The 23,649-nt window shown below is 45.9% G+C and overlaps 1 long non-coding RNA gene across 1 annotated transcript; it reads left to right on the top strand.

Annotated features, from left to right (window-relative positions):
* The first annotated feature begins 657 nt into the window (after nt 1–657).
* LOC140634033 (uncharacterized) lies at nt 658–22,148 on the top strand. Its single transcript, XR_012031597.1, has 3 exons — nt 658–799; nt 18,600–18,693; nt 18,970–22,148. It is a non-coding gene; the product is annotated as an uncharacterized lncRNA (long non-coding RNA).
* The last annotated feature ends 1,501 nt before the right edge of the window (nt 22,149–23,649 follow it).

The following is a 23,649-nucleotide window of genomic DNA, read 5'->3' as shown; positions in this document are numbered from 1 at the left end:
GGATGGCATGGCCTTTGGCCCCCAGAGAGACATGGGCCCGTGGGAACCACCTTTCAGACGCTGAGTCAGCGCTGCCTGGTGGGGGAAGCCTGACCCACCAATCAGCAGAACTGGCGCCGGTGCCCAGCAGGCAAGGGGGGCACAGCCCCACAGAGGCTGGAGCCTCTGTCTCTGCAGATCAGCCTCTCCAAGCCACCCAGGCGAAGCTCACCTCCCCCCCCCCACCCCACCCTACCCCACCCACCCGGTGCCTAGGCCATACTGGACCTGCCTCTCTGAGCCCTCTCCCTAGCCCCAGGCTCCCAGTGCCAGCAAAATAAGCCAAGTCCTCAGCCCACCCTTCAAGGCCATCAGGACCCACCCCATCAGCCTCCTCACCAGAGCTTCTTCACCCAGTGTGTAGGCAACTGCGGAGTCCTCACTGCTCCCCAACTGTCAGGCACACATGCGGACTGACAGGCATTTGCACATGCGTTCCCCAGTCTAGATGCCCTTCCATTCCACCCACCCCTTGTCCCATGTCACTTCAAAGCCAACTCCAGGATTCCTTCATGCAGATAGGACCTGAGGGGGCTGCTGATGTGCCAGGTGTTGTGCAAGGGCCCCATGCTTTCCCAAACCCGGCGCCCCGCCTCCCTCCTGGACTCATCTGGCCCTGCCCTTTCACCCAGTGGTTCACGATTCTGAGTGAGTGTCTGCCTTCTTCCTCGGGGTGGAACCCCTCGAGGGCAGGGACTGGGTCTGGTTCATCGGGGGTCCCTGTCCCCACACCTGGCACGGCGTTACCGGTTGTGCAATGGTGAGTGACTGTGCCCCGTTCTCCGGGCGGCTCCCGAGACCCCCGCCCAGCCCAGCCCTCCAGGCGCTGGCGTCCCTTCCTCTCCGGGAGCCCAGGGGGGCCGCGCCTGGGGCCCGGGGCTCCCCGGGGAGCAGCCGCGACCCCCGCCCCCCGCCCCACGGACGCAGGGCAGGGGGAGCTCGCGGGGCGGGGGGCGGCGGGAGGTGCTCCTCCGGGGCAGGCAGGCAGCCCCTCGGGGCCGGCATCACCTGAAAGGAATGCGGGGCTCCCGATAAGCGGCCGCCTTTGTCTCATTTCCTGTTTGCCAGGACGTCCCGAGCCCGCTCCCCTGGCCGGCCCGCCCGTCCCCCAGGAGCCAAGGCCGGCGGGGGCCCCGGGGACAGGGGCGCGCGGGTCCCGGGCGGGGGGGGGGGGGGGGCGGGGGAGCGGGGGGGGGGCTCCCGCCCTCCTGCCCCTCGGTGCGGCCTGGGCCGCGGGCCGCGCCGGCTGCTTCCACCCGCTGGAAAAACCCTCGTCCCGCCTGGAATTTTCTACAAGGACCTTTGGCAGAGGCCGTGCGGGGTGGGGAAGGGAGGGGAACTGGGGCGCGGCTCTGTCAACCCTGCCGGGAGGCGCGGCCCGAGGGGGGCCCAGCCCTTCCTCAGTTGGGCCGCCACCCCCAGGAGCCCCAAGCCCGCCCTGGGGCGGGGGCTGGGCTGGCCAGAGCCTCGGGGACCTCCCTCAGCCCGGCTGGATCGCTGCTGTTGGGGGCAGCAAGGGAGGCGCGCCTCGCGGCCCACGGGGCAATCTCATCCCTGTCCCCGCTGTGCGTCCTGGGGCCCAGGGCTCCCTCTCTCTGGGCCAGGGGCTTGGGTCTTAAGGCGGACCTGGGTTTGACCCCTGCTCAGTTGGTTACGCTGGCCATGCTGGCCGTGCGGAATCCTGGTCCCAGAGCCTCTGTTTTCCTCTTTAATGGGGTTGGTAATTTTCCTCGCCTGGGGGTGTTGGGAGGATTGTGGGAGACAAAGCATCCCAAGCATCGAGCACAATGTTTGGAACATATTAAGAGCTCAATAAATGGTAACGGCTATAATCATTTTAGGGGTGTTGGACTTGATAATGCAAAGGATTGTCATAATGAGCTAAACACTTATGGAGCGTTTCAACCACAGCCTTCTGCTAGCACTCTTGACTGCTTCACATATATGATCTCATTTAATACTAGAAACGGACAAATTCCTCTTCCCTTATTTTGCAGATAAGGAACAGGAGCCTAGAAGAGTCTGAAGGTTGGTTGATGCAGGATTCAAACCCAGGCAGTCTGAATCCTCACACTAATCAGTATTGGATTAACCATAGTGGGTGATCCATAGTGATAGTCCAGTGTCGCTTCCCAAGTCCTTTCCCTGTTTGAAAAACTCATTCATCCTTAAAAACTCAGCTCAGATATTCCTCCTCTGAAAAGGCTTTCCTGGACCCCATCTTCTGGTCCACCAGGAACTCTAACATACCTCCTTGACAGAGACAGAGTACCTGCGGACAACCTTTGCTCCCACAAAGGGATGAGGCAGGAAATTTTTTTCTCAGCCCCATCCTTTCCTATCCACCTGAGGTTCTGCTTGGGCATTCCTTGTGGTCTCCTGTGGGGCTCTGTGGGGTCCGAGGCACCTGACTCTCGTCTTCCCGGAGCTGCTGGGTTACATCGCTTCTCAAGTACTGATGCCTCACATCTTCCTGGTATCTTGCCAAACCCCCATCCTTGCCTGGTGCCTATTAAGGGAAAGGGATTTGTGCTTTACTGAGCCTGCAGTGGGCCAGGACTTGGGCTGGGCACTTCACACGCTTTAGCTCATTTGATGCTATGCACATCCCCGTGAGAAAGTATATCTTTAGAAACCAATGCCAACCCGAGAGGTGACTTTCAGAAGCTCAGGGAGAGGCGAACTTCTAGATTGTAAGCAGAGCTAGTGGGCCCAAGCACAGCCAGACCAGGGACCCAAATACTTCTGGGACTACTGACTATCCCATTCTTTCCCCGCCTTTGTCTCGACAGACTAACTGCCATGAGGAAGGACACAGGCATTTTCTCAGTTTTAATTCAAAACAAAACAGAACAGATCAGGAAAGGCTTCTGATTGTCCTGGCTGGAGTCAGGTGCCCACCTGTGGGCCAATCACCTAGGGCCAGGGGACAGGATCATAGGAGCAAGGGACTATCCTTGCTGAAACAGTGTTTGGAGGAGGAACAGATCCCCAAAAAAGGAGAGGGCTATTGTTCCAGAGGAAGGGAGCAAAGCTGAGCAGATGGCAGAACAGTGTCCCCCACAGCTAGGGACTACTGCTACTGCCATTTGACAGACAAGGAAGTTGAGAGTCAGGGAGGGGAGGTGACTTGTTAGGTAGCACAGCTGCGAACCAGTCCAGCTGGACACAGACCACACTGCCTTCCTATGAATTTGTAGAACAAGTTAGAGAGATACCCTTTGTAGGTCAAAGATTCCTAACACCACCCCTCCTCCCGCCTTCTCCCTCGTTGCTGAGCCCTGGGAGGGGGATAACTTCTAGAATTCCACCCACTTGATGAAAATTCTGTGGCTATGACACTAACCTGGGAGGCAGTCTCTTTCCAAAGTGAAGCAAGGCCGAGTCCAATTAGGCCCTCAAGAGTAGGATCCTTGAGATGGGCGATGAGATGGTTAACAGCATATGTCACTTTATAGGTGAGAGAGATGGGTGCCACGTGAGCCATACTAGACATATGCACAATTGGTAAGGACCGTTATTACCCGCACTTACAGGGAGGAAAATGAGGCCCAGGGACTCACTGCTAGGAAGTGGTAGAGAACTTCAGTTGTCAGGCTCCAGAGCCTGGGTTTTCCCTACACTCTGTCCTGTGCGCAAGCAGCCCCTCTTCATCCTGTACCCAAAGCAGGCTCTGTGACCTCCAACTCTGCACACATGACCGGACCTGAAGTTTGGGGCTTACAGAAGTTAGTGGTCAGGGACACACCTGGCAGGAGGAGGAGTGAAGTGGGTTATGAACACTCAGGTCAACTTGGCCTGGGACTGCAGGGAGGGATCGGCGTCTGTGCAGTGGGAGCTGGATCATGGCTCATCCTGGCAAAGTCAAATTCAAAAGCCTTCTCTGAGAAGCCTTCCTGACTCTGTACTGTCATTGTCGTCGTGTTCAGTGCTCTGGGTTCCCACCCCAACCCCACTTTCTCCATCCGCCACAATATCCCTTCCTGACTGTAGGCTTCTCAAGAACAGGGCTGTGCCTTGCCCTTTCTGCTCTCAGGATCACCCCAAAGACTACTGGGCCCAGAAAAAATATAGGAGCTGTTTGTTGGCAGAGTGGAGGAATCAGTGAATGAATGGATGGACACTGGCAGGGCCCAGAGGCCTGGTCACCCTTGGCAGCAGGGCCCCCTAGTGGCTGAATCCACCAGGCACCCTGTGCAGCCCAGAGAGCGGGAAGAGGAGGGACCCAAGCCGACTCCTGGAACCGAGCAGCTGCTGTGTACTGCGTATTTTACATATATTCTCTCATAACTGCTCTGTGCTGCCTGGAGACTGGCCCAAGGGGACAGAGAAGCAAAGGGCAGAACTGGGAATAGATCTCAGCCTGTTGGCCTTCTGGCCCTCTCACCCAGATGTTGTGCCCCTGCCTGGCCAGGAGGGCTTTGGCTCTGAGGTTTGTTTCCCTCACCCACCATCCTGCCTCCCTGCCTCCACTCAGGCCTCCCTGTCTCCCCAAACACACACCTCCCTTGGAAAGCCTCTAACTCAGAGCCAGACAGACCCAGGCTCGAATTCCAGCTCCCCTGGACTCCCCGAAATTCACTTTCCTCTCTGAACCTCAGTTTCTCAGTCTGTAAAATGGGAACAGTGATCTGTGCTATCTCTGTGTGCCCTACATTGAGAATTTCCCTAACAATGAGGAAATGAGAGAAACAAGCTGGGCCCACTGAGAGTTGGACAGAAGAAATTGGTATGTGAAGAATCAGAGCAAAGATGTCCAAAGTCTTAATTTTTAAAGATTGATTGATTGATTGATGATAGACACTGAGAGAGAGAGAGGCAGAGACACAGGCAGAGGGAGAAACAGGCTCCACGCTGGGAGCCCGATGCGGGATTCGATCCCGGGACCCCAGTACCACGTCCTGGGCCAAAGGCAGGCGCCAAACTGCTGAGCCACCCAGGGATCCCCCCAAAGTCCCCTTAAAGGGACCAGGCTAATGCGGTCCTGCAGAAGCCAACAGACATTAGGTGAAAGTATTGACCCATCTAAAGTAGTAAAGCATCCTCAGACAAAAGTGAGTTCCCATGACCCCAAGATACGGAGTTTATCCAGGGAAAGGCAGCTCTGGCCATAGGACCAAGAGTCACACTGAGCATGTGTTGAAATGGACAAGGTGGGTATTACTGATGAGCTTTGGGTAGTTCCTTTCCCCATGGCAGGACAATGCTCTGGAGACCTGAAGTGGTGGCTGTCTTATCCTGGGGCCATTAACTCAGAGTATCAGCCTCAGTTGTCTTTGAAAACAGGCAGATCTAAGAGTCAGCCAGGAGTCGGAGAATAGGGAGTGGTGGGGCCTGTGCACGCTTGCCCTATAGGTATTCACAATCAATGACTTAAGACGATGCCAGCCTGCATCACTCAGGGTCCCAACAGGAAACAGATGGCATCTTCTAATTAGGGGAATTAGGGCAGAGTTTATTTCCAAAAAAGACTAATGACAAAGCAGGGTGTGGGGGAGTCACAGGAGAGAATGCAAGATCCTAAGGGAGCAGCAGCAGCAGCAAAGCTTCACCTCTAAGCCTGCAGGGTCAAAGGGAGGCAGAGGTGACCAGTACTCAGATGGAAAGAGCTGCTAGAGCAATGGTGACCTCAAGAAGAAGGAGCTGAGAAATAAATACCTCAACCCCTCTCTTTTCCCTCTGTCTCATCTCCTGCTGAGGTCCCCATTTACTGAAACCCCACAGGAACCCCCGAGGGGCTGTGGACTTTTAAGTGAACAAAAATACACTCTCTTATTTAAAGCACTGTTTTTAAAGTCTTTGTAAAATCAGCCCGATCCTAACCAATACAATCATAAAAGAAAACATCTGCCAAGAAGAGATAATAGTCATGAATTTGTATGTCTCATGAACTTATATTTATTTTGGTGAGACATATAGAGCAAATCTGGCAGATCTCCTGTAAGGAGAAAGTCATGAATCTATAAACAAAGTGGGAAACGTTGATTAAACTTTCCTAAAACCAGTGGCTCAAGAAGCAAAACATTAGTAAGGATAGGGAAGTTTGAACAATATAATTAAGGAACTTCATCTACTAGATAAACATAAACTTCACAGCTCCCCCCTCCTCCCACAGAATACCTATTGTTTTCAAGCTCAAATGGAAAACTAAAAAAATATACCACATAGGTGGCATCCAGAAAAGTCTACAGTTTTTTCAAAGAATCAATATCACTGCTGTGTTCTCTAATCCCAATATAATAAAATTAGAAACCAACAATAAAACATTGGCCAAGGAAATCCAGTATGTTTGTAACTTAAATTCTTATTTCTAAATAATTCATGAGATAAGGAGAACATTATAGTGGAAATTGCAAGATATTTAAAACTGAATAACAATAAAGCTAAAGGAAAATTAAAAGCTAAGGGAAAATTCTAGCCTGAAATGCATTTATTAAAAACAGGAAGGATTGGCAACAATGAAATAAGTGTCTGACTCCAGACCTTAGGAAAAGACCATCAGAAAATTCAGAGAGCAGAAAAAAGGAAATAATAAAGCAGGAAGGAACTCTATGGAAACCAACAAAAAAAGTTGGACTTTCTTTAAAAAGCTTAGTAAATTCATTTAAAAGCCTCAATAAAATAAACAAATTATTAGCACAATCTGTACAGTGTCAGGAACAAAAGGTAGGATTGCACTGGAGATGCACCCAAGTTTAAAAAAAAATCACTTAAGGGGCACCTAGGTGGCTTAGTTGGTTAAGTGTCTGCTTTTGGCTCAGATCATAATCCCCAGGTCCTGGGATCGAGTCCTACATCAGGCTCTGCACTCAGCGGGGAGTCTGCTTCTGCTTCTCCCTCTCCCTCTCCCCCAAACCCTCACTCGTGCTCTCTCTCAAATAAATAAATAAAATCTTTGAATAACAAAAATAAAAGTAAATTTTAAATCAGTTAAAACACCATAGAGATCTTTGGTTCTGGCAAGACGTCAAAGGAAGATAATAGGAAAAACCCAGGAAATGAACCCAAAAGGAAGAAGTAGCTTGCAAGAAGTGGAGAGAAGAAGAATGATTAAGCTTGGGAAATTCAAATGACCATGGACTTTATAAGAACAATTTTACAGACTGATTTAAGGAATAAAATAAACAAGGTAAGACTAAAAACTTAGGGAATAATCAAATTATAGGCAGGAAGCTATGATCAGAGTTTAAAAGTATTCTAAGGTCCTTGGTTGTCCTAGAGGAAGATATTGATTAACTTTAGACTCTGTGAAGTGGATGTGTGCATGTTAAAAATTTAAGGATGACTAATGAAAAAACAGAAATAGAATGTATTCTAAACCTGCAGAGAGGAAACAAAGGGAATGAAGACATTCCAATCCGTCCACCTCCAGCAGGAAATGACAAATAAAAGAAGCAAAGGAAAAGCGTGGTGTGGCTGCCGGTTTCCAAGATGGGCCCAATGATCTCTGCCTCCTGGGACCTATGCCCATGTGAAGTCCCCGCCCAAAATGTGTGGGTGGAGCTTTAGTGACTTGTTCCTGTGCCAAAGAACATGGTACAAGTGATGGTATGTCACTTCCAAGCAGGACTGGCTTTCGGGGAATACAACCCATGCCTTCACAAAGGGGCACTGTCCCCAGAAGGGCTCCATGCTTGGGTTAGTGCTCTGCTTTCGCTAATTGGAAATTCCTATTAATTTTGGGGGGTGCCTGGGTGGCTCAGTCGCTTACGCTTCTGCCTCCTGAAGTTGAACCCTGTCCCCCATCTTGGGCTCCCTGCTCAGCAGGCAGTTTCCTTCTCCCTCTCCCTCTGCCCATTCCCCTGCTCATGTACACTCTCTCTCTCAAATAAATAAATAAAATCTAAAAAAAAAAAAAAAAAGAGAGAGAGAGAGAGAGATTCCTCAAATTTTTTTTTAATAAGGGACACCATGAATTATGGAGCCAGCTTTGCTTCCAAGGCCAGGTTATAAATAGGGTTGCCAGAGAAAAATCAAGACCAGTCAAATTTAAATTTTGAATAAGCAATGAATAAGTTCTTAGTGTAAATATATCCTGTGCAAATACTGAAGTATTATCTGAAATTTAAATTTAACTGGGCATCTTGTATTTTTATTGGCTAAATCTGGCAACCCTAATAGAAAAGACCCATGGCTTTCATTCTGAATGCTCTCTCTGTGTGTGCTATCTCTCTCAGATCACTCACTCGGGGGAGGCTATGTCACAGGCATGGAGAAGTTCATGGGGTGAGGAGCTGAAGCCTCCTGCCCCTAGCCGTGGGAATGGACTTGGAAGTAGATCCTCAACAGACCCTTCAGATGGCTGCAGCTCCACTGCACCCTCTCAAACAGCCTGTGCCAGAATTGCCTGGCTACACCATTCCCTGATTCCTGTCCCGAAGAAATTAGGTGACACAATACATGTTTGTTGTTTTGAAATGCTCAGTTTGGGGGTAATTTGCTACATAGCAATAGGTAACTATTGATGATACACGTGGTAAGTGGAAAACACAAAAGAGGATTTAGGAATAAAATTTTAAATGAAAAAAAATTTTTAATGCTGCTAATCACAACCAATGTAAAGGGACTGGTTTCACCAGTTGCTAGATTATCAGAGGGAAAGAAAACACATAATCGAGCTGTCCACTCACTGTTCATGAGAGACATATCTAAACGCTATGGGGACGCCTGGGTGGCTCAGCGGTTGAGCGCTGCCTTCAGCCCAGGGCATGATCCTGGAGACCCGGGATCGAGTCCCACATTGGGCTCCCTGCATGGAGCCTGCTTCTCCCTCTGCCTGTGTCTCTGCCTCTCTCTCTCTCTCTCTGTATCTCTCATGAATAAATAAATGAAATCTTAAGAAAAAGATAAATAAAATAGAACAAAGCTATGGAAATACTGAAAGCAGAGATATGAAGAAAGACCACCCAGGTATAACAGACACCATCATGGTCTGACCAATGGTGTGCTGGAAACCTTTTGCACTTTGCTTCTGAAGTCCAATTTTTTTTTTTTCTGGGACTTGGCAGAAATCTGTTATCCAGGAGGAGTGTCTGTACCCCACCCCCAGTTTATTTCTTGTGATGTCAAAGTACTGGCCGCAAAGGATGAATCATGATTTGCTCTAAGCCAATCGTAGAGCCTCTTTTCTCTCTGTCAACGATTAGGGAAAAGATGCTCATATGTCCTGGTTCTGGAAACTGGGATGTAAAGGGAAATCTGGGAAGTGCTTTTTTTATTTCCCTTCTGCCTGGTGCATGAACACAATGCCTCAAATGTAGCAGACTTTTGGCAATCTTGACATAACCGTGAGCACAAAAGCCACCAAGCTAATGCTGATGGAGAAGAGACACACAGCAGGCCTGGGTACTGATGGTATCACAGAGCAACTAAGATAATGCCGGCAATGGCCTGACTTTGGGATTTTTGTTACTTAAAGAAAACATACCCCAGTTTGTTTCAGCCACCGTAGTTAGGTTTTGTTACTTGAAGCTGAAAGCATTTCTAATAAGCCCAGCAGGCAAATACTAAGCCAAAGGGAGCTAGCAGAGCTTTATAAATATCAGACAAAATGTACTTTAAGTCAAAAGGCATAATTATGGATAAGAGAGTCATTACATATGATTTAACATTTAAGAAAAATATTACCAGGAAGATATAATTCTGAACCTCTTTGAACCTAGCCCCTGCCTAACTAGCCCTCAGTTATATGAAGCAGAGTCAGCAAACTTCTCCTATAAAAGGACAGATAGGGGGCACCTGGGTGGCTCAGTTGGTTAAGTATTTGCCTTGTGCTCAGGTCCTGATCCCATAGTCCTGGGACCCAGGGTCTTGGGATGGCGCCTGAGTAGCTCCCTGCTCAGGAGAGAGCCTGCTTCTCCCTCTGCTGCTTTCCCTGCTTGTGCTCTCTATCAAATACATAAATAGAATCTTAAAAAAAAAAAGTATAAAAGGACAGATAGTAAATATTTTAGACATTGAAGACAGCCTCTGTCTCAACTACTTAACTTTGCCATTGTAGTAAGAAAAAAGTCATAGAGAATGCATAAACAAAAGACCATGGCTGTGTTCCAATAAAACTTTATTTACAAAAACAAGGAGTGGGCCAAATTTGGTTCACAGACCACAGTCTGATGACTCCTGATAGGAAATGAAATTTGAGACAATTTCAAAGAGACATGGTTGGATCTATAATCCTCCTGAGGATCTTATCTTTCCTTTCTCCATAGTTACTAAGTCAAGTGGCCATACGATTAGTACATATGTAGAATATTTGAATAACACGATTAAGAAGCTTGATCAAACAGAAAAATTGGCATTCTTTTCATCCAGTATGAGAACATTTACAGAAATTGTTCCCATAGTAGGTCATGAAGCAAGTCTGCCAAGGAGTGAACTGATATCACATAGGCCATTTTCTATGACCACAATCCATTGAAATGAGAAAACTAACAAAAAAGGTAAACTTATGTTTGAAAATTATTTTAAAAAATTTTTTTAAAGATTTTATTTATTCATTCATGAGAGACATACAGAGAGAGGCAGAGACACAGGCAGAGGGAGAAGCAGGCTCCATGCAGGGAGCCCGACGTGGGACTCAATCCAGGGACTACAGGATCACGCACTGAACTGAAGGCAGACGCTCAACCGCTGAGCCACCCAGGTGTCCCTATGTTTGAAAATTAAAATCAAACTTCTAAATACTTAATGGAACAAAGAAAAAAATACAAAACACGAGAGCTGTCTGATAAAGTGTTACGTCTTGAAATTTAAGTGCAGCTAAAACAATCTTTGAAGGGATGTGCATCCTCTTAAATGCCTATATTAAAAATTGCACCTTAATAAAGATTGCACATGTGACTTGAACATTCAACTTAGGACACCAGAGAAAGACCACATAATAATGCCGCCCTGCCCAAGAGCAGAAAATAATAAAGATAAGAGAAAAAAAATCAATAAAACAGAAAACAAAGAACCAACACAAATGATCGATAAAGAAAATGACTAATAAAACAGACACATTAAGAAAAAAATAGTTGGGATCCCTGGGTGGCACAGTGGTTTGGCGCCTGCCTTTGGCCCAGGGCCCGATCCTGGAGACCCGGGATCGAATCCCACGTCGGGCTCCCGGTGCATGGAGCCTGCTTCTCCCTCTGCCTGTGTCTCTGCCTCTCTCTCTCTCTGTGACTATCATAAATAAATAAAAAAAAAAAAAAAAAAAAAGATTTAAAAGAAAAAAATAGTTGTTCGGGGTGCCTGGGTGGCTGAGTTGGTTAAGTGGTTGTCTTAGGCTCAGGTCATAATCTCAGGGTCCTGGGAATGAGTCCACATTGGGTCCCCTGCTCAGTGGGGAGTCTGCTTCTCCCTCTCCCTCTGCCAGCCACTCCCTCTGCTTGTGCTCACGCTCTCTCTCTCTCAAATAAATACAATCTTTAAAAAAAATAGTTGTTCAGATTGTTCTTTTAAATCTCTCCTAAATGTGTAGTGATCATATCCTTTCATTCTTAATATTTACTTGTTTGAGGCGCCTGGGTGGCTCAGTGATTGAGCGTCTGCCTTTGGCTCAGGTAGTGACCCCAGGGTCCTGGGATTGAGTTCCGCATCAGGCTCCCTACGGGAAGCCTGCTTCTCCCTCTGCCTGTGTCTCTGCCTCTCTATCTGTGCCTCTCATGAATAAATAAAATCTTTAAAAAGAATCTTTACTTGTTTTCTGTCTTTTCTTTTTTATATGTAAATTAATCTTTTCAAATAACTCACTTTTGGCTTCGTTAATCCTCTCGGTTGTATCTTTGTTTACTGTTTTATTAAGTTTTGCTCTTACTTCATCATTTCTTCATCCTGCTTATTCTCTGCTTCATCCTGATTTATTCTCTGGTTCTTTTTTCTTTTCCTTTTTCTTTCTTTCTTTCTTTCTTTTTTTTTTTTATTAAAGCTTTTATTTATTTACTCTTGAGAGACACAGAGAAAGGCAGAGGCACAGACAGAGGGAGAAACAGGCTCCCTGTGGGGATCATGACCTGAGCCAAAGACAGATGCTCAACCACTGAGCCACCCAGGCATCCCTCTTCTTTATTTTCTAAATGAGAACAAGTGAGAACAGCATCCCTGTCAGTAATCACCCCCATCGTCCCAAAGGAAGCCATCATTCTGACTCCTGTCACTGTGGATTAATTTTGTCTGCTTTTAAGTTTCATGCAAACAGAATTACAGAGTATTTACTCTTTCCCTTCTTTCGCTCAACATTCTGTCTGTGAGGTTCCTCTAGTTATTGCCAGTTAAAATAGGGTATGTATGTGCTTGTGTAGAATGTGTTTTGGTGTGTAGCCTCCCATTGTATGAATATACTACAACTTATTCATGCATTCAGCTGTTGATGAACATTTAGGTTGTCTCCAGAGGTATGTTTTATTTATTTTTTATTTATTTTATTTTATTTTATTATTTATTTATTTATTCATGAGAAACAGAGAGAGAGGCAGAGACACAGGCTCCATGCAGGAAGCCTGATGTGGGACTCGATCCTAGACCCTGGGATCACACCCTGAGCCAAAGGCAGACGCTCAACCACTGGGCCACCCAGGTGTCCCCAGAGGTATGTTTTTAAATCTCCAAACATATGGGAGTAAGTTCTTCTTTTTTTTTTAAATTAATTAATTTATTTATTTTAAGTTCTTCTTTTTTAAAAAGATATTACTTATTTATTTGAGAGAGAGAGAGTGGAGAGAGGATAAGCAGGCAGGAGAGGGAGAAGCAGGCTCCCCGTGGGCAGGGAGCCCAAAGCGGAATTCGATCTCAGGACCTTGAGGATCATGACCTGACCCAAAGGCAGATGCTTAACCAACTGAGCCACCCAGGTGTCCCTACCACATTAACTTTTGCTTTCCATTTGTCCCATCTTTGCTCTGCTTTTCGGTTTCTATCCTTGCCTTTTTATTTTTTTTTTTAAGATTTTATTTATTCATGAGAGACAGAGAGAGAGAAAGGCACAGATACAGGCTGAAGGAGGAGCAGGCCTCATGCCGGGAGCCCGGCGTGGGACTTGATCCCGGGTCTCCAGGATCACACCCTGGGCCAAAGGCTGCGCTAAACCGCTGAGCCACCCTGGCTGCCCATATCCTTGCCTTTTTAAAAGTAGACTGTTTCTTATTCCACTTTTTCTGCCTCCTGGTATAGAAGTCATTGACCCTGTTCCTATTCTTAGAGTAACTCCTTTAAAATCTTACCTTGCACCTTAGCAAAGCTTATCAGTATTACTCAGTATCTCAACGCTCCTGCCAAGCAGTAAGAGTTTGTTTAGAATTTCCTACGTGTTTACCATGGCTTTTTCTCAACACTCCTTTGATCATTTTTCTGCTTTCCAAAGTGCATGCTTGGAAGTTCTTTTATTTTTTATTTATTTATTTAAAGTTTTTTTTTTTTTAAGATTTTATTTATTCATTCATGAGAGACACAGGGAGAGAGAGAGAGAGGCAGAGACACAGGCAGAGGGAGAAGCAGGCTCCATGCAGGGAGCCCAACGTGGGACTCGATCCTGGGACTCCAGGATCACACCCTGGGCTGAAGGCAGGGGCTAAACCACTGAGCCACCCAGGGATCCCCTATTTATTTTAAGATTTTATTTTTTTTTTATTTGAGAGAGAGAGAGTGAGAGAGCACGCATGAGTGGGGCGGTGGCAGGGGAGGGGAGACAGAGGGAAAGGGAGAGGCTGACTCCCTACTGAGCAAGGAGCCTGATGTAAGGCTCAATCCCAGGACCTCAGGATCAGGGACCTGAGTCGAAGGCAGACACTTAACCAACTGAACCACCTGGGCGCCTCTTGGAAGTTCTTTTAATATAGGTGCTGGAGGTGATTTAAACACATTTTTTTTTTTAAATTTTGAGATAATTGTATCCGAGTGCTGGGGAGAGTGGTGTACCTGAAACCATTTGAACTTACTTGCAGGGTCCCTGTTCAACCTAGGAACCTCAGGTTGGTCTCCCTATCCTGCTCTTGCCTCATCAGCTTCCCCCACCCCTCCAGTTGTGGTTCTGAACCTGCAGGTACCTTATGGATAGGACTACTCTAAATGTATACCCCTCATAGCTCTGGGTTGGCCTCATGATTTTGTTTTGTCTCTTTAGAGATTTAATTTCCTAGAAAACTAGCAATAAAATAAAAAATTATGTTTTGTTTTTTTCCCCCTCCAGCATCTGGCTCTCTGGGAGAGGGAGGCTTTTCAGAGTGCCTAGTCTGCCCTGCTGCCCCACATGGTCTGTCCTTCCCATGAAAGCTTTTTTTTTTTTTTAAAGATTTTATTTATTTATTCATGAGAGACACAGAAAGAGAGAGAGAGAGGCGGAGACACAGGCAGAGGGAGAAGCAGACTCCATGCAGGGAGCCTGATGTGGGACCCGATCTCCGGTCCCCAGGATCACACCCTGAGCCTGAGCCAAAGGCAGACACTCAACAGCTGAGCCACCCAGGCATCCCCCCATGCAAGCTTTTATAACTTTGCTCCGCTCGTACACATCCTTGAGCAGTCCATAGTAGTTTTTTGTTTTGAAGGTTCACATAATGCATCACATACCACATGTCTCTCTGCCTTTACTGTACGACTTTACGTGTGAGGTTTGTCTGTGTTAACAAATAGCACCTCACTTAGACTCAGGCAGCTGGGACCCAAGACCCCCACCCTGGCCCTCCTCCATGGGGTAAGGAGTCCATACCCACTCACAATCCTTCTCTCCTTCTTCTAAACCATGAATCCTAGAATTCCTCTACCCCCAAGGCCCAGAGACTATTTCCAAGGCCAGGGCAGTGATTTCTCTAGAGTTTTCTTCATCAGATGACCACACAGCCATACACACTCTAATCCTAAGAGGTGGCCAGGGTGGCTGGTTGTGGGAGGGTGGGGTTAGTAGACAGAGTTCAGACAAATAGGCTGAAGTATCTACATGAGTGTGTGTGTACGTGTGTGCCGTTCCTCACTATGTGGAATGGAACCAGAGTGGGAAGAAAATAGAAGTGGGCCCTCAGCCCCCAGATTACCCTTGCCTTGGGCCTCGTAAATGTTAGGGGTAGCCTGTCAATTAATATGTGTCCCTCCAGTGCATTCATCTTAACTGTGTCCTTTGTAGCTTTAACAAGATTAACTTGTACATTATTCTGTTGTTTCCAACTTTTTCACTCTACATGGTGTTGTAATGAACATTCTTGTACCTGTCAAGAGTTAGGATTTATTTCCAGAATTGAATTGCTAGGTTGGAGAGTATGCATGCACATGCTAGACTTTACTAGATATTGCCAAATTGCTTTTCAAAGTGTTTATAATTTAAACTCTCTTTAGGATTAACAAGAGTGCCTGTTGTCCCACATATTCCTCAACACATAATATAGTCGGACAGGATATGTTAGTGCTGCCAACTTGAGATGCAAAATTCTATCTCACTGTTGTTTTAATTTGCATTCCAATAATTACAAGTAGGGTTAAACATCATTTCACATATGGTTGTTTTGTTTACCTATTTATAGCTTATGCTTTTTTTTTTTTAAGATTTTATTTATTTATTCATGAGAGACACAGAGAAAGAGGCAAAGACATGGGCAGAGGGAGAAGCAGCTCCCTGCAGGGAGCCCTATGTGGGACTTGATCCAGGACCCTGGGTCACACCTTGAGTGGAAGGCAGATGCTCAACCACTGAGCCACCCAGGCATCCCAAGCATATACTTTTTTTTCTGTTGTTTGGGATCTTCTTATTGATCTGTAGGTCGTCCTTGTGCGGCGTGGATACTAATGCTTTGTCTGTTGTATTCATTATACGTGTGCCTTGGATTTTGTAATATTTTTGCTGTACAATACTTTGGAATTTTAATGTAGTCAAATCTATCAGTATTTTCTTTATTGCTTGTCCTTCTTAAACTTGGTTAAGAAGTCTTCATATTGTGGGCAGCCTGGGCCTAGGGTGTGATCCTGGGGACCCAGGATCGAGTCCCATGTCGGGCTCCCTGCGTGGAGCCTGCTTCTCCCTCTGCCTGTCTCTCTCTCTCATGAATAAATAAATAAAATCTTAAAAAAAAGAAAAATCTTTGTATTGTGAGGTCTAGAAAATATATATATATATATTTTTAAAGATTTTATTTATTTATTCATGAGAGACAGAGAGAGAGAGGCAAAGACACAGGCAGAGGGAGAAGCAGGCTCCATGCAGGGAGCCCGATGTGGGACTTGATCCCGGGTCTCCAGGATCACGCCCTGCCCCAAAGGCAGGCACTAAACTGCTGAGCCACCCAGGGATCCCCTAGAAAATATTTTTATTAAAAATTTTTAAGGGATCCCTAGAAGGCTCAGCGATTTGGAGCCTGTCTTCAGCCCAGGGTGTAATCCTGGAGTCCCAGGATCGAGTCCTGCATCAGGCTCCCTGCATGGAGCCTGCTTCTCCCTCTGCCTGTGTCTCTGCCTCTCTCTCTCTCTCTGTGTGTGTGTGTGTGTCTCTCATGAATAAATAAAATCTTTAAAAATAAATAAATAGAAGTTTTAAGCTTTCTCATCTTTAGTATCCTTTTGCACTAACTTTAGCAATCAGGGTGATATAGGAGTGCAGTTCTCTTTTTTTTCCACATGGAAAACCTATTTTTGCACCATTTGTTGGAAGGAACTGATTTAACTATCTGTTGTTGTTTTTTTTCTTAAGTAATCTCGACAACCAACATGGGGCTTGAACTCATGACCCTGAGATCAAGAGTTGTGTGCTCTGCCAACAGAGGCAGCCCGGTGCCTTATAAAAGGAACTGGCTATAGAGAGGGATGCTATCTTCCATAAACTGGACAATAAGCAAATCTGCCTTCTGCTCTGGAGGGAAATATTTATTCTATGATCTGAAGATGGATGACATACAAACATCCTTGAAGAGATTGTCCAAAAAAAAAAAAAAAAAAAGATAATCTCAAATAAAAGGGTAGAGTCTCTGCAAAGCATCCAGAAATGCAATTGACCCATGGAAAATTACTTCTCAACATGAATCCTCTCAATAATTTTAATACCTTGCCTGTAGAACCTCTTCAATTTTTTTAGGTAGACAATTACATGTTCTACAAATATATGATGACCATTCTGTTTCTTCCTTTCCAAAGGTTTGTACCATTTATTCCCTTTGTTTTCCTTAGTGCACAGGCTAAGACATCCAGGATAGCTTTGAACAGCAACAGAGGTAATGAATATCCTTTTTAGGTTTCTCACTCTAAAGGAAATTCTTTACATTTTTATCATAAAGTGGTGCCTTTACTGCAGGTTTTAGAAAGATACCCTTTACCGACGTATCACATTAAGGAAGTTCCCTCCTATTCCTAGTTTGCCAAGAATTTTTATAAACTGCTTAATTTTATCAAATGCACTTTCTCCATCTGTTTTATGTGATTGTAGGATATTTGTGTCTTTTAATCTGTTAATGTTGAGACTTAAAATAATAAGGGCCCCTGGGTGGCTCAGTTGGTTAAGCATCCAGCTGTTGGTTTCCTCTGGGGTCATGATCTCAAGATGGGGGGATAGAGCCCTGCTCAGTGCAGAGTCTGTTTGAGATTCTCGCTCCCTCTTCTTCTGCCCCTCCCCCTGTTCACTTTCTCTCTCTCTCTAAAATAAATAAATAAGCAAATCTTTTAAAATGATAATTTTTTTAAAGGATTTTATTTATTTATTTTAGAGAGAGAACATGTGTGAACGGAGGGAAGGAGTAGAGGGGAAGGGTGAAGGAAGAGTGAAGAGAAATCCAAGCAGACTCCATGCTGACTGTCCCACCTTGGGCTTGATCTCACCAACCTGAGACCATGACCTGAGCTGAAACCAAGTCTAATGCTTCACGGACTGAGCCACTCAGGTGGCTGAGACTTAAAATGACGATTTTTGGGCAGCCCAGGTGGCTCAGCGGTTTAGCGCCGCCTTCAGCCCAGGGTGTGATCCTGGAGACCTAGGATGGAGTCCCACGTCGGGCTCCCTGCATGGAGCCTGCTTCTCCCTCTGCCTGTGTCTCTGCCTCTCTCTCTCTCTCTCTCTCTCTCTGTGTCTATGAATAAATAAAATCTTTTAAAAATAATAATAATTTTCTAGTGTTGAAATAGTCTTGCATTTCTGTAATAAACCCAACTTGGTCGTTATGCATTTTTAAATATGTTGCTGTATGTAATTTGACAACTTTCTATTTAGGATATTTGAATCTATGTCCATAATTGAGATTGACCTCAAATCTTCTTGTCTCAAACTTCCTTGTCCAGATTGAATATTTACTACCCACATAAAATGCAATGGGTAGTTTTCCCTCTTTTTCTACTTTATGGAGGAATTTGGATAAGATATGGACTGTCTGCTCTCTGAACACATACCTGAGCCCAAGATGCTTGATTGTTATAGTCACATGCCACCCCGAGGGGACAGGAGAGGCAGGGCTGGAACTGAGAGCCCCCCTCTGGGGGAGGAGGGCCCAACCATCTGCTTCCAGTCAGTGATGGAGGTTCAGTTGGCGGGTCCCACAGCTCCCACTCTAAGCTGAGGCCTTTGCAGTCATCACTTTACATCACCAATAATAATTACTCTTTTATTTTATTCCCAGCATGTCAGAATCAGGCCAAGGAGGAGAGGGGCTATTGAAAGGAGACTCCCTTGGAGGCCCACACTGGGAGAAAGCTCAAGCAGTTGATTGGCCGGTAATCAACACAGTAATTAATTTGAGAAGTATTTTGCGAAGTATGGCACATGCACCATTGCTGTGGATGTTATTTGGTAGTAAATAAATAAACTTCTGTATCTTAATAGTTATGTATATAGATCAGAAAATAAAACACATCATGACAAACAACAGAAGGTACAACTGTAACATCAAACTTGCAATTTGATAGCTATAGGGTAGGACTAGCATTGTTTAAATGCTAGTTTAATTTAAACAAGAATAATACCATAAGTCAATATTCTTCCTGTTGTAGGCTCCACTGACTGGTGTCCAGATGGGGGAGTTCATGAAACCCCCAGAAGGTGGTGGTGGTGCAGGTCCTGGCCAGACACTACAGCAGTCATTGTGAAGAACATTGACGATGGCACCTCAGACCATCCCTACAGCCAAGCTCTGGTGGCTGCAATTGACTGCTATTCCCACGAAGTGACAGCTGCCATGGGTAAGAAGAAAATCACCAAGAGGTCAAAGATCAAATCTTTTGTGAAAGTTTATAACTACAGTCACTTCATGCTCACAAGGTACTCTATGGATATCCCCTTGGACACAACTGTCATCAATAAGGATGTCTCCGGAGACCCTGCTCCTAAACACAAGGCCTGGCAAGAAGCCAAGGTCAAGTTCAAGGAGAGTAGGAGACTGGCAAGAACAAATGGTTCTTATAGAAGCTGTGGTTTTTGATCTGTCTTGTTTCAGTCATTAAAAATACATTTAAAAAGGGTAAATATTAATACAGGTAGTAACAAGATATGGCAAAAATTGAGATGGTGGTATGAGAATAACCAGTTAGGAAATAATTCAAGGAAAGGCCTGTTTAATGAATAACCAGCCAGCATCCACCACTAACAATCCCCAGCAAACAAGAACAATACAGAGAAGGGAGATTAAAAAGCAAGAGGGGTACCTAGGTGTCGCAGTCGGTTAAGCGGTTAAGCTTCTGACTCTTGATTTTGGCTCAGGTCATGATCTCAGGATTGTGAGATCAAGGCCCACATTGTGCTCCATGCTGGGTGCAGAGTCTGCTTGTCTCCCTTTCTTTCTGCCCCTCCCCTGCTCTAATAATTTTTAAAAAGGTGAGAAAGAACCACTTTCTAAAGAATTTGAGTGATCTTTTTCTTTTTAAAGATTTTATTTATTTATTTGAGAGTAGGAGAGTGAGAGAGCACTGGCAAGGGGAAAAGAAGGCTCCCTGCTGAGTGGGGAGCCCAACATGGGGTTTAATCCCAGGAGCCGGGGATCATGACCTGAGACGAAAGCAAACACTTAACCAACTGAGCCACCCGGGTGCTCTGGAGTGATCTTTTTCAAAAGGACCAGAATTTCTACTCAGGGCATTGGTGTCTAGAGGAAATCACTCCTTATGTTGGCCCAGGGCGGAAACCTGGGTGTCTACTTGCCCATCTGGCCACTTTCCGCATGCCCTAAAATGAAGTCTGCAGATTGGTCTCCCCAACTCAGGAAGAATAAGAACAAATTAAAAGCATTTTCAGACATGCAAAGATTCAGAAGGCTTTCCTTCCATGCATCCCCTTTAAAAATGTTATTTGAAGATATACTCCAGCAAAACAGAGACAAAACCCAAGAAAGAGAGACCAGATTCACCCAACAGAAGAACTGACCCACAAGTGTAATGAATAGAAATGCCAGAGGTCCATAAAGCCATCAGTCAAAATTAGAACAGGAAGTCAGAGGGTTTGGAGAAAAGTGTCTTCAAGAAGAAAATGGGCTTCATTCAACAAATAATGTAATTAAGAAACTGGGAGATTTTAATGACCTAATTAAAAAGACATATGTTTCTTTTCTCAAGAAGAAAAGAGTAAAGCAATGAGAAACTCCAGGAGAGCAAGAACTTGTATGAGAAGGCCTTGGTCCAAATATGAAGTGAATTAAAACATAACATGACTTTGAATGTTGAGGGAGTGTAGGAAAATACATTTGCACTTAAAGCCGGGAGCATTTCCCTTCAGGCAGCATTGAAAATCATAAGATTATAGTTCCTTCTCTACGGGTCCCTGGATGCTAGTTAGCTCTGTGGAGAATAATGTTTACATAATCATAATATGTTTAAAAAACACTTCATTTATTTTCAATTTTTGAAATTCAGAGATGGACAACACACAAACACCAGAACATTTTCACTGTGGAGACAGAACTAGATTCACATGTAGTGGTTTAGCAAGAAGATTTAGGAGGGGGGAGGGCACGTATGATAAAGGATGTCTCATCTTACACAGCAGGAGTCAGGAGCTATTTCATAAAATTAATGGCATGAGAAAGAAGAGCTGGCAATGGGTATCTAACCAAACTCTGGAGGGAAGGTACCTTTGCTAAACTTCTCATCTTTCACAGTTGGGCACGGTGCCAGACACTGTTAGCTCAGGAGCCACCTGCCCTCCCACCAGGTACATGGCTACCCAGAGAGACAGCCTATCCCTCAGGCTCCCTTGCAGCTACATGGGATCAGCTGGTCCACTTCAGGCCAAGCAGCCTGGCGCTAGAACCTGTGCTCATGACCAGGATACTCTTCCACCCAAGCAGAATTCTGGCTTCCTGATGATTGCAGAGCCACCTGGCCAGCTCTGGATGGCCTGTGGAGAAAAGGAAACTTCCATCTTCTAAGACATTGTCATTTGGGAGTCTTTGTTGCAGTAGCTATATTCTAATACAGAAGTCCATAGCTCCTCTACGTAATTTAAAAGAATGATTTTACTCTATTTTGTTATGAGTGGTTTGAATCTATTATAAGAAAAAAATGTACTTTTTATTCATCTCAAATGTGTTTTAATTGGAGGGCATGGACGCCAATCAGTCCATATCACAACCTTGCTTAAACCCATCAGGGACCCCACTGCCTTTGGGATGGAGTCCAAGCTCCTCAGCCTAGATTCAGGCCAGCCCTTCACCTGCCTTTCTATTTCTTACTGCTCTTCTTCACAGGAGAACCCTTGGGCCCCACTAATTATTTACTGTGGACCCAGAACGGACCTTTGGCCATGCCCACTCCTCACCTTTGCTCATGTCAACCCCTCTGCCTGGAGTCCCAATTTTTCTTCCTCTCCCACCTCTGCCCAAGATCTCCCACTCAAAGCTCATCTTCGAACTCCTATTCATCCCTCAAAGCCCAGCCCAAGTTGCCTCTGGAACATTTTTCTGTTTATCTTGGTCTTTCTCTGTCCTGTTAAAGATTTTCCTCAAATGTCTGGTGATTCAGATCATAGTTAAATGAAACGAAACAAAAGTACCCAGTCTCAATGGGTTAAGCGTCTGTCTTTGCCTCAGGACATGATCCTGGGATCCTGGGATTGAGCCCTGCCCCTCGGTGGGTTGGTCCCTGCTCAGCGGGGAGTCTGCTTCCCCCCCTCCCTCTGCTGCTCCCCCTGCTTGTGCTCTCTCTGTCAAATAAATAAATAAAATATTTAAAAAACAAAAAAAGCCCTACCCAATCTAGACACACACACACACACACACACGCACGCACACACACACACACCTCTCCTAGAAGGATCAGGCTTCTTCTTTTCCTCCCCCTTGTGTGTTCCTTTGCCAAAATAACCACACCAGCACACGTTTATTGTGGTCATTTTTTATAACTAATATTATTTGTAATTTTAAGATTTAAGCCCGTTAGTAGCCTCCTGCATGGATATGTGACTCAAACCAAAACCAGTACCAGATGACAAGACAAGCATAAGGATGTCTGACAAAGCCCTGATTTTTCCCATGATGACCATTCTGACTTTTCTTAAATATTAAATTATTGCTAAGGATGAGTGTGTATGAGGATGTGAGTGTCCGACTTGCTGGTGCCCGGCGACCGCCGCTCCACACCGCTGCCTGTGCGCAGTGAACCCTTACACAAGTCTCTACGGCAAAGGTTCCTGTTGCTCTCAACTCAGAACCAGTGAGATGAGGCCCAGAGAGGTTGTATTCATTTCTCGTGGCTACTATACAGATTACTGTGAATTTAGGGCCTGAAAACCACGCAATTTTTTTTCTTGCCACATTTTAGGTGAGGAGCCCAAAATGAGACCAGTGGGGGCTAAAATCAAGGAATCGATAGGGTGAATTCCTTCTAGAGCCTCTAGGGGAGAATCTGTTCTTCCCCTTTGCCAGCTTCCAGAGACCGCCCGCCCTCCTGGGCTGTGGCCTCTCCCGGCACTGGCATCATCACTCCCACTGCTGCTCTGCCGCCACACCTGCTCTTTTTGTCCCTCCTGTCTCTTTATTACAAGGTCCCCTGTGATTATACCAGGCCCACCTGGATAACCCAGGCTAATTTCCCCATCTCAAGCTCCCGAATTTAGTCCCCTCTGCAAAGTCCCTTTTGCCATGTAACATGTCACAGTTCCCGGGCTTAGAATGTGGACTTCTTTGAGGGCCACCACCCAGCCTGTCACAGAAGTGAAGTGCCTAGTCCCAGATCACACAGTAGTAAGCGGCAGAGCTGGGAGTCTGACCCAGGTCTCTCTGGCCCCAAAGCCTGTGCTTCTAACCACATTTCAACATGAGACTCAACAGACTGGGAGGGGGGCAGTTATGTCTGGGTTCCCATGCACCAGCACTGTCCATCCCGGTCCTATCCCGTCCCCCACTCCCGACTCCACGAGCTCCCACTCTAATGCATATGACACCCACCCCCACCCTTTGGTTCACATGCGGGTCTCCCCAGACTAACCAGCAGGGCCCCCATCTTGGCAGCTTACTTGCTGTCTATGTTTGTTGAGTGACTATATGAGGGAGGGAGCAGAGACCACCATCTCCAGCCCATTCCCTTTTGCCTCTGCCCCGGCTTGAAGGTGCTCAGTAGCCTGTGAAATCACCAAGGATGCCTGGCTCTGGGCCCTGGACCCCCTGCTCTCTCAGGAGATGTCCTTCCCCTCGAGCCACCCACACCCCGAAGGAGGGTCAGCTCTTCTTGAGCAGAAGAGTCATA

The sequence above is a fragment of the Canis lupus genome, chromosome 5, assembly GCF_048164855.1.
Source record: "Canis lupus baileyi chromosome 5, mCanLup2.hap1, whole genome shotgun sequence".
Classification (NCBI taxonomy): Eukaryota; Metazoa; Chordata; class Mammalia; order Carnivora; family Canidae; genus Canis; species Canis lupus.
Note: the sequence above shows the minus strand (reverse complement) of the source record. Positions and strands in the feature narration are given on the sequence as shown.